Source organism: Castor canadensis, chromosome 1 (assembly GCF_047511655.1).
Source record: "Castor canadensis chromosome 1, mCasCan1.hap1v2, whole genome shotgun sequence".
In the NCBI taxonomy this organism is placed as follows: Eukaryota; Metazoa; Chordata; class Mammalia; order Rodentia; family Castoridae; genus Castor; species Castor canadensis.
The window spans coordinates 3,935,972-3,946,871 of NC_133386.1; the positions used below are offsets into that span (position 1 = coordinate 3,935,972).

The window sequence follows — 10,900 nt, forward strand, 5'->3', positions numbered from 1 at the left end:
GTGTGATGACACAATGGTTTTGTATAAAACACTTTGTAAGCAATGAATTTGAAATAGGCAGTTCTGATTATCTGATTATCTGAGTTTCTGAATAAACTCTTTTCATGAGTTATTCTTCAGCAAAATGGATAAAAATGTCTGGAGAACTAAGCTGAATTCTACAGCAGTTATTCTTAATATCCAAGCTATGGAAGCAGCCCAGATGCCCTACAACTGATGAATGGATTAAGAAATGTGATACCTATCTATCTACCTATCTAACTATATATGTAGTCAATTGCAGGAGAATGGATAGAACTGGGGAACATCATCTTAAAGTGACATTAGCCAAGTTCAGAAAGATAAATATTGCATGTTTTTTTCTCATATGTGGACTATAGATCCAATACAAATACAAGAAATATCATGTACACACATACGTTTATACAGAACATGTTTTCAATAGTGGGGCTCTTAGAAGACTAAGGGAGAAGGAAAAGAATGATAGAGAGTGAATGATGATGAAATATATCACATCTGTGCAACAAAAAGACACAACAAACACACAACACATTGAAAACTCAAATAGTACATGGTGGGGGCAAAAAGGGTGAGGGAGACACTGATGTAAAACTGGTCACGTTGAGAGGAGGGTGCTAATGGGAGAGGGAGGGTAAACAAAGAAGGTAAAAGAGGGTATTGTGGTTGTATTTTCTATAAATATATAAACATGGAATATTGAAACCTGTTGAAATTATTTTAAGAAGGGGTGTGGGGAGAATAATGGAGGTAATGAACCAAACCAAGGCCTAATATTTATATAGATGGAAATAGCACAATGAAACTCCCTATATAACTATTAAATACCAATAAAAATATTTTTTAAGAGGACAAGCTGAACTTCTATAGCAGTTCCTCATATCCTGGAAAGATGAACAGTTGAAGCGTAGCAAATGGTTGCTATACATTATTGATTTAGTTACTTCTGTGATGGTCATGAAGTAACTTCTGAACCACACTCAGGGAACTATTTTACTGACCTTTTACTCAATGTTTAGAGGCACTTAAGTCCATCAAGGTGAATCTGTGGCTGGCAGTTTCCAGGAAAAAATAGTACTTTTGCGTATCAGGGCCCCCAACACTAGCTTTTGACTCTGCAGAATCTGGAGGAAGCTAGCCCAGGCCTCCTGAAGCATGAGGTGAACAACCATGGGACTGTGGACTTCATTGCTCTCCATCATTTCCATATGTTTTCACAGGGGCAAAGTTCACTAAATGACTGTCAAGGGGGAGGAAGGGACTTACTAGAAAGAGGAATCTGTTTGATTGCATCACTCATGGCATTTGGCTTTGATCAACACAATTTGAGTACCTGTAATCATTGCAAATGCCTTAGAGAAACTAACAGATGGGTAAAGAAAATGCATTATATATACACAATGGTGTTTCATTCAGCCATAATGAAGAGTGAAATTATGTCATTTGCTGGGAAATGGATGGAACTGAAGATCATCACTTTAAGTGAAATATGGCAGTCCCACAGAGGCAAGTGTCACGTTTTCTCTCAGTGGAGTCTGCAGGTGAGAGGAGGAATAAACACCATAGGTAAATAATGTAAGAACAAAAAATAGGAAGATATGAGAACTTTTTCCTGACTCCTTCAGATAGATGTTGAGATTTCTGTCTTCAAACTAAAGAGAATATTGTTCTTTGTTGTTTTTAGAAGGGCCTTCCTGGAAGTCAGTTTTCAAAGTCTGTTTGGCTTTACACTGGCTGAAAATGTCTGCTCCTGAATGTACATTCATTTGCCTCCAATGGCAAATGCTTCCAGTTCTGGTTTACAAAGGGTGCCCAGATCTTGTGACTCAGAATCCTCTAGACATTAACTGGCTGTCACACAGTATACATCACAAGGCACTGGCAAACTCTAAGAATAAATGACAATCTCATGGACCAAAGAGACTACATTGCAGCAGCTTTTGTGCAGTTTTTTCTAAAACAGCATAGTGAACTTCCAACAGTTTTTTTTTCTTCCATTAGCTTCACCAGCCAGTATATCCGTGTTTTTCATTGCTGATAAAATGATAGTATTCCCAAGGATAGCTCATAAATATGCAGAGTAGGTCTAAGAGACAGAAGGAGCACTTCTTTTACCCTAACATGAAGAAAAAGCTAGCCAATATAAAGTCACAATGCTCCTTTACCTGTAGAAAGCTGAGGTCACAGGTCAAACAGGAGACTTTCATTCAAGGACGGAAGTCCAACCTTCCACCCTGCCACGTGAAGACAGGATGCAAAGACGTTCTTAGTGGTGACAGAGTTCTGGAGGAGGCAGTGGCTGACACGCAGGTAGGTAAGGAAGTCAGCTCAATTTTTAGTCAGTCACTGAAGGCTGAGTGTGATCTAGGGTGATAGCACACACCCTCCCGGAGTCACAGCTCAAGATCTGAACTCACTAGTGGGCTCTTTTCCATGGACCTCCATCATATGCTCAGGAGGGAGACTCAGGGGCAGGTGGGAGATCAATGGGCTCTTTCTGATGCAGGCATGCAGAAAGGAGTTAATTGCTTCTGTGGAAATTCATGAAACCCTGGACCTGCCTGGAGAATCTTTCATGAGCACCAAGGAGACAGCATAGCTGATTCGCTCAAACCTGGGTAATTGTTGTCAGGCCAAGGATAAAAGAAAAACTTTCAGCCTATGAAGATCACTGTAATCTTATGCCCATATAATGAGAAGATTTCCACCATGGGGATAGGAATGAACTTTACTCTGTGTAAGATACATGGATACAAGGCAGAGTATGGTTGCCATAGATTGAAAGAGAAAGTGTGTGGAGCAAGACCTACCTGCAAAACCCAAGTAAAAGGACATCGCTAACATCTATGTTGAATTAGTACAAGAGTGTGGAATCTACATGTCCAAATATAGATATTAAAGTGACTAGGATAAAAATGTTAATAGATTCAGGGAAAATGATAAATTCCCCAGCATACATGGGGAATTTCAGCAAAGAGAAATAAGCTGGAAGAGCAAGGTTACTAGAAAAATTTGCAATAAAAAATAATACAATAAGAGTGATAAACAATATCATACCTGTATTTATAGCAGACTTGATGTAGTTGAGTGAAAAATCAGCGAATGTGACATCAGCTCAGAAGAAACCACACAAAATGCACAGAAAAGCCATGAGATGTAGAACAAAATCAAATGCTCTTACAAATGTGTGATTGGAATTCCAGAGAAGAGAGAGTGAATGAATAAAGACAATATTTGAAGAGTTAGGTTTCCAAAAATATTCACATATGACAAAACACAGATCTAAGAAATTGACACCAAACAAATTAAAAAAAATATACCTACTACATTCAAACCACTGACAACTAATGAAAATGAGGAAATCTTGAAGGCAGCTTGGGACAAAGAATTTAACATGTCTCATCAGAAACTGCAAGTCGTGACAATTTTCTTTATGTAGTAAAGGAAAGGATTCAAAAGTCTCAAAATCCCTTATTCTATAAGTGAAAATTTGCTTTCACAAATAATCATGGAATAAAGGCATTTTCAGACAATTTGAACTGAAAGAACCCATCTCCATGGAGAGTAGTGGAGGGAGTGAATTCAACTATGAAATTCTGTAAGAACTTTTGTAAATGTCACAATGTGCCCCCAGTGCAACAATAATAATAAAAAAACCCAGCAACACTACAAAGAGGCCATCCCCAGTAAACTTACACTGAAACCAGAACAGCCTTAGTAGCAACTGGGAAGTAAGTGCTTCTGGCAAAAGTGGAAATATACAAAAATAAGCTAAGAACTCTTGAAATGATATATGTGAAAGTAAAGATAAAGATAGTTTTATGTGAGTGTGTGTGTGTGTGTTACTGGTTTGAACTCAGGCCCTCCTGTTTGCTAGGCGGATGCTCTACCATTTGAGCCATGCCCCAAGCCCTTTTTGCTTTAGTTATTTTTCAGATAGGGTCTGTAATTTTTCCCTCGACTAGCATTCTACCATCATTCTCCTGTCTATGCCCTCTGGCACAGCTGGGATTTAGGCAGGATGGTTCCTGACTAAATCCCAGCTAGTTCCTAGCTAGTTTGCTCTAACATTTTTACCTGAGTTGGCCTCAAACTGTGCTCTACCTATTTCCACTGCCAGAGTATCTGGAATTACAGGTGTGAGCCTCTGCACTTGACACATTTACTGATCTGTGTATGTTGAACTATCCTTGCATCCCTTCAATGAAATAAACTGAATTATGTTACATGATCTTTTCAGCTTGCAAGTATTTTCTTGAGGATTTTGGTGTTTATATCCATAAAGGAAATTGCTGGATCATTTCCTTTTTTTGTTGTGTCTTTATGTGGCTTTGGTTTTACCTATCTCTTCTGGATTTTCCACTTTATTGGAATTTAAGTTTTCAAAACATTCCCTAAAGATCCTCTGGACATAAAAGGATGATAACAATGGGTGACTTCAATGCCCCATTCTCATAAAAAAATAGATAATCAAGACAAGCATATCAACCAACAATCTTCAGAGTTAAACCACACTGCAGATCGAATGTACTTAACTCACATCTGCAGAATATTCCACCTGATAGCTGAGGCAGGTACATTCTTTGAAGTAGCTCATGGAGTTTTCTCCAAAATAGATCACGTTTTATCTCATAATGAATACAATTTTTTATAAATGTATCTAAATTTTACATAAATTATTATAATTTTTCAGATCACAGTGGATTACATTAGAAATCAGTAGCAAGAGAAACCATATAAACACATGGAGACTGACAAGCCCTTTTGAATGACTAGTGGAGTTAGTTTTATGAAATTGGATGCATCCATGTTTGATACATATGTATTTACAACTGTTAATCTTCTCTGCCTTTGTTAAACATAGCAACCTTCTTTGTGCCTTCTCATTTTGGCCTGCTGTATACTTTGTCACTCATAAGCATAACTACACTTCCTTCCTTTCAGATTCCATTTATCTGGTGCATCTTTTTTATCCTCTCACTCTCAGTCCATGTGTCTTTGCCAGTGCGGTGTGCTTCTTGCAGACAGCAAGTAGTTGGACTTTGTTTTAGAATACAGTCAGTCCGTCTTCATCTTTGGAGAGTTAAGAGCGTTTGCTTTTAGAGTTATTATTAAGAGGTATTTGCTGATTCCTGTAATTTTGTTGTTTTTTTTCCTGACTGAGTTGAGTATTACTATTTTTTTTCCTCTCATTCATCTCACAAGTTGGCTTGTCTATTGAGTTTAACATGTTTGGTTCTTTCCTGATTCTCACTTGGTTATGTATTCCTGTCATGAACTTCATTCTTTCCTGTCTCTTGTATTTGTGACACTTTCTTCCTCATCACTGTGTAGGATTTCTTTAAGTATCTGCTGAATTCTGGCTTAGTGGTAATGAAATAATATAGTTTGTGCTTATTTTGGAAGGTCTTTATTTCTCTATTTCTTTTTAAACAATGACTTTGCTGGATACGGTAATCTTGGTTGGCATCTCCTGAGAGGATTCCCCTGCACAGCAGCAGTGAGTCTGCTTGGAAGTGCATGGGGCTCCTCTGGTGTCTTCTTGCTGTGAGATATGCTGATGTAATTTCCTAAGCACTATTTTTGCAGGATGCAAACTTGTACACATGTAGAACACCCTAAGGTTTTCCTTTTCCCTTTCTGTTTTTGTCTCACAGAAAGGGATTCTTCCTCTTCTCTACTGTTTTGCTTAGCATTCTACGTAAGGACTTTTTTTTAAACATTTAATATTTCTAGATTTTCCTTAGTCTCTGTCTACTATTAACTCTTGCCCTCCCTTACTTTCCATGCCATTCACCTCTCCCTGCAGCTATTGACTTGACATTTGTTCCATAAGAGGATTCTTTGTAAGATGTGAACTCTCCTGTTTGCGAACAGTAGATAAAACATGTGTCAAGGGCAGGCTAATCACCAAGTTCACTGGCATTAACTCTCTGTTCTTATTCATCCACATTTTGTTTGTTGTCACAACAAGGTTATAGATTGTATTCTTGTAAATGCATATATTTTCAGAATGAAGACACTATTGAATATATTCATTGGAAGTACATCACAGGTTTTGCATGAACCATAAAATACAAGTTATTCTACCTTTAATTTTTCTTCAGAAAATGAATTACTAAATGAGCTATTCCATTCATCTTTCCAAGCCCTAAATTATACTCTCCATAAGTGGATGCCTTCCATCTATCTCAGAGCACTTATGTACTCCATGTGTCACTTCTAAAGGAATAAAAATGAAATCAGAAATCATGCTTTTCAGTGAATTGCATGATTCAGAATATTCAAATCAAACATTTCAGATTTTGAAAGGTATTCAAAGAGCTTTGATAACATTTCTTTGTAATATATAAATGTACTTTGCTACAATATGTTGAGAGCCCATAATTTTAATGACATAAAAGTTAGCATGATCATTTATATGGAGAGCTCTGGCATATTTCTAAAGCCATTGCTTGCAATTGGAATAATAGTAGGTGACTTTTTTTTGGGTGTTCACTTCTTACCCAATGCTACTTTCCAGGTCACTTCTATACTTTCTTTTAGTGTTTATCATAATCTATGAGCAGTACCTTCTTAATATCCTGACTTAAAGTTGAAAAAAGTAGAGATTAAAAAGTTGGTAGGAAATATTTTATGGATCATGGAAGTACTATGTAGTGGGCCTAGTGACTTTTAAGGCCCTTCTTGAATTCAGCACTAAAAACAGGACATACCACTTGCAAGGTACTTGTGAGAAAACCAAACTCACAAAACTGTGACAGAAAGAAACAGGATTTCTTTTTTTTTTTAAGGGTCAAAACATTTTATTCTTCTTTAATATGGTTAAATGGTAAGACAAAAATACAAAAGCTGCCTCCTTTTCCACCCCTCTGCTACCCTCACTTCCCTATTCTTCAGCGCTGGCTCCCTTTCCTTCTCTGCACTCACAAAGACACAGAGCATCCAAGTGAGAAAATGAAACTGCTCTAAGTACATGGAGACATGATGAAAGGAGGAGGTAAATTGTGTTCATATTCAAGGTTAAACTGAGAGAATCTGAATTTTCTGGGTTCTGGGTGATTGCTCTTCATTATCCAAATTGAAAAAAGAAATACCTGGGCCAGATTCCTCAAATCTGAAGCCCCCAGGACCACTGAAGAATGCCTAAAAGATATTGCTTGCAACAAAATTGTCCATTTTTATGCCCTCGTCATCCAGGTTCTGTCCACTGTCATAGTGAGTTTTTTCTTGCAATCAAAAAGGATGGTAAAGGCCTCTTCTAATTCTTTGAACTTCTTCTCCTCCTAATTCTGAACCTCAGCACTGGCTCCACTGTGCCAATCTGGATGGTGCCTCAAGGCCCATTTCCAATAAGCTTTCTTGGTCTTGTCATCAGAGGCATTCTTGACCACTCCCAGGATCTTTTACTCTTCTTCAGTAGAGTTCATTTTTAAAGCGTTGTCTGTGTTCTTTTGTTTTCTCCATCTGAAACACTTTTGCATTGTCCTGCAACACTGAGCTCTTCTCAAGTAGGCCTTTATATAAGTGTCTTTGAGCTTCACTGTTTGTGTTCAGTCTTCTATTGCAACATCTAGATTCCTAAGTTTGGAATTCACTATACCCTGATTACAGAAAAGTTTAGCATTTGTTTTTATATTGTTGGGTCTGTCTCCAGGGCTGCTGTGTACTGTTCATATGCTAACTAATAATTTCCTTCCTTAAATGTTTTATTCCCATCTTCTTTCTTTGCTTTAAGGACGTTGGCATTTCTGCAAGTAACACAAGCCTTGTCATCATCAGAAGCCATCCTGAGAGCCTGTACAAAAAGCTGAACTGCCTTCTCAATACAGTCTTCATAATAAAGACAAAGAGCTCCTACATACAGAGCATTGGCATTGGTGGAATCCATCATAATATGTCACTGGCCACAAACTGTGCTTCTGTATTGCACCCAATATTGCTAAACACTCTGCATTAAGGATTTTGAAGCAACGGCAGTCAGGGGACAAGTTTTAGGGCACGATCGATGCAGAAAACAACCTTCTGAAAATCTAGCTTCTTGAAATCCATTTCTGCTGTTTTCTCACATTCCATGATGGCATTAGCATTCTGGAACTCCTGTTGTGCCTGAGCTTTTTGGTGATCCAGTTCTAGGGCTCTCTGGTAACTGTGACATGCTACCATGTTAACCCCTAGTGAGGGGTTGAATGTCTTCTCATAGATTTCCCCAGACAAAGCTGTCTTCCAACCTCACTGACTGTCGTGCATCTCCAAGAGCTTCCTGGAACTTTCTGAGTATCATCAATGTGGTTGCTCAATTACCATAATAGGTAGCATTTTTAGGACACCTATCTATATCTTTAGTGTAATAGTTATAAGCTTCATTGTTATCTTTCTCAGCCTAGTATACATTTCCTTTTCCCTTGAAGGACTCTGCTTTCCACACTGACTGCAGTGTATCTGTTGTCTTAGACATTTAGTTCATCTAGGCAGTGACATTCTCATGAGCAAAAAGCCTAACTTTTTGGCTTTTTCTCAGTGATAGAGAGTGTCTCACATGAGCAAGACCCTATATTCGATCTCCAGCACTGGGGAAAAACTATTTGTACGCAGGATGATCTATTTGTGAAAGTTCTATTTATATTATATAATTATATATATATATAGTGCAACATGAGTTTATCACTGTCATATTGATGGATTTCAATTAGGCATAGGAAAATGGAGGGAATAGAGATTCTTAAATGGAAAATCAATTGTGATGGTTTTATGGGTCAATCTGTCTGGGCTATAGAATGCCCAGATACTTGGTCCTACAGACTTCTGGTTGTCTCAATGAGGTTATTTTATGGGATGGAATTAGAATTTTTATCACAAGCATTAATAAAGCAGATTGCTCTCCCAATATGTTTGAGTCTCATCCAGCTTGTTGAGGGTCTGAATACAGCAAAAAATGTAGAGGACAGTAATATTTCCTCTCTTCCTGACTCCTCGGGTTGAGAATTTGATCTACTGCTGCCCTCAGATTGGGTCTATCACTGCCCATGGTCCCGGTTCTCCAGCTTTCTGAGTTGGACTGGAAAGGTCTGCAACTTGCAGATGGCACACTGGGAGACTTAGCCTCCATAGCCATGTGACTCAATTCCTTATAATGAATCAATACAGAGATACCTTTACCTATTGGTTCTGTTTATCTGGTGACATATGGCGAATTCAAGTATTGAAACCAGAGGACCAAAGTGCACAGTATCTGGTCACAGTCACCAAGACCTCACAGTCACCTATGTCACATTAAGATTAAGTACTGAGGGATGTCACAGGATTCATTGCAATAAGGATGCTAAGAAGGATATTAGAAGGCTTTAACTACCATGAAATCTCGATTATTTCCTCCCCTACAATAAGTATTCTAAGAAGTATGTGAACTTTGAAGATTTACAAACATTTCACTGCTAAGAATTCCTCTTTTGGTGTTCTTTCAGGTGGACAGCAGGGACTGTGAGCAATATGGAATATGTAGAATAACAGTGCTTCTGGTTTTCTTTCTTTGTCCATTGTCCCTTCCTTTCTTAGTGAATATGCATGTACCCACACACACACACATGCATATGCACATATCCACACACTCATCACACCTCTTAGAGAGAACAGTAAAGTATCATAATACAGTAGAATGAGGACTACATTTCCAGTGAACCTCAGTATGTTCCAGTCCTCAGGATAAATCTTAACCTTCAACTGGATAACTTTCATATGTGAAAAATTTACTTTAAAGCATACACAAATTTTATTTTATGATCATTTTATATTTGAAGGTTATGAAGACTAATTGAACTTGGTCAACCATGCCTTTCATTTAACACACACACACACACACACACACACACACACAGACAATTACCATTACTAGAAAATTATAAGGAATATACAGTACCTATCTATCTCCAGACTCATTTTTATATATTCTTAAAATCCAGTACTTTGCCAATTATATTTTACTGTGACTGGTCACTCAGGCATCCTTTGTGTCACCTTAATGCCTATGAAGGCCAGTATACTCTATGCCATGTAGCATTAGAAGGACTTCCAATTTCATTTCTTTCTAAAGTTCCCATCATTAGACACATTTGCTGGTGGAGCTTCTAGTCATGCACATGGGGGTTTATGTTACTGTGACAGGTCCCTAAAACTTGCCAGTGCTTCACCAACTCCAGTCTTGTGCTTCATTTTGCATTTGTTTTAATGAAGCCTCATGCTGGAAAGCTAGACCAGCATAGTAATGAAGAATGAGTCATTACCACCCTCTGCAATCCAGAAAGAAACATCAGTGTGGCAGCACAGTCTTCAATGCTTTTTATATCTGAGTGCTAGGTGGATTTTAAATTTCTTTAATCAAGGTTCCATTCCAACCTCTTCTCTTCCTCCAACTGCAGCCTCTTTCCTTTTATTTCCTTACTAGTCAGAGAAAAAAGCAAGCATTTCAAAAAATATTTGTACTGAATTTTTTTTCTTTCCTCAGGAAATTGTGGAAAATGGAATTGTGCATCAAGTGGAGACATTTCAGCCTAAAGGGATGCAGTTATGAGGCAAATTATTAATGTTTATTTCTCAGGTGAAATGCAGAAATTAACATGAAGGAAGTGAAAGTACACTGAGTTGTAAGTGCTTACATATTTTAAATCATGCTTATTGACACAGGTGTTCTTTTAGAGGATTTCTTTAAAAAAAGTTTCTATGGAAGCATCATATCTATGACCAAAAAGAATTACTTGCAATTTCAGTTGGACAGTTTCAACTTGTATTTAGATAACTCAAATAAATTCCAAGAACTATAACCTGAACTTGTGCACTCCTATTGTTCAACTTCTTCCTTGTGTTTGTGACTTCTAGGCATGCTGAA

The 10,900-nt window shown here is 37.8% G+C and overlaps 1 pseudogene; it reads right to left on the reverse strand.

Annotated features, from left to right (window-relative positions):
• Positions 1–7,041: 7,041 nt before the first annotated feature.
• Positions 7,042–8,476, reverse strand: LOC109702720 (dnaJ homolog subfamily C member 7 pseudogene; annotated as a pseudogene).
• Positions 8,477–10,900: the final 2,424 nt, after the last annotated feature.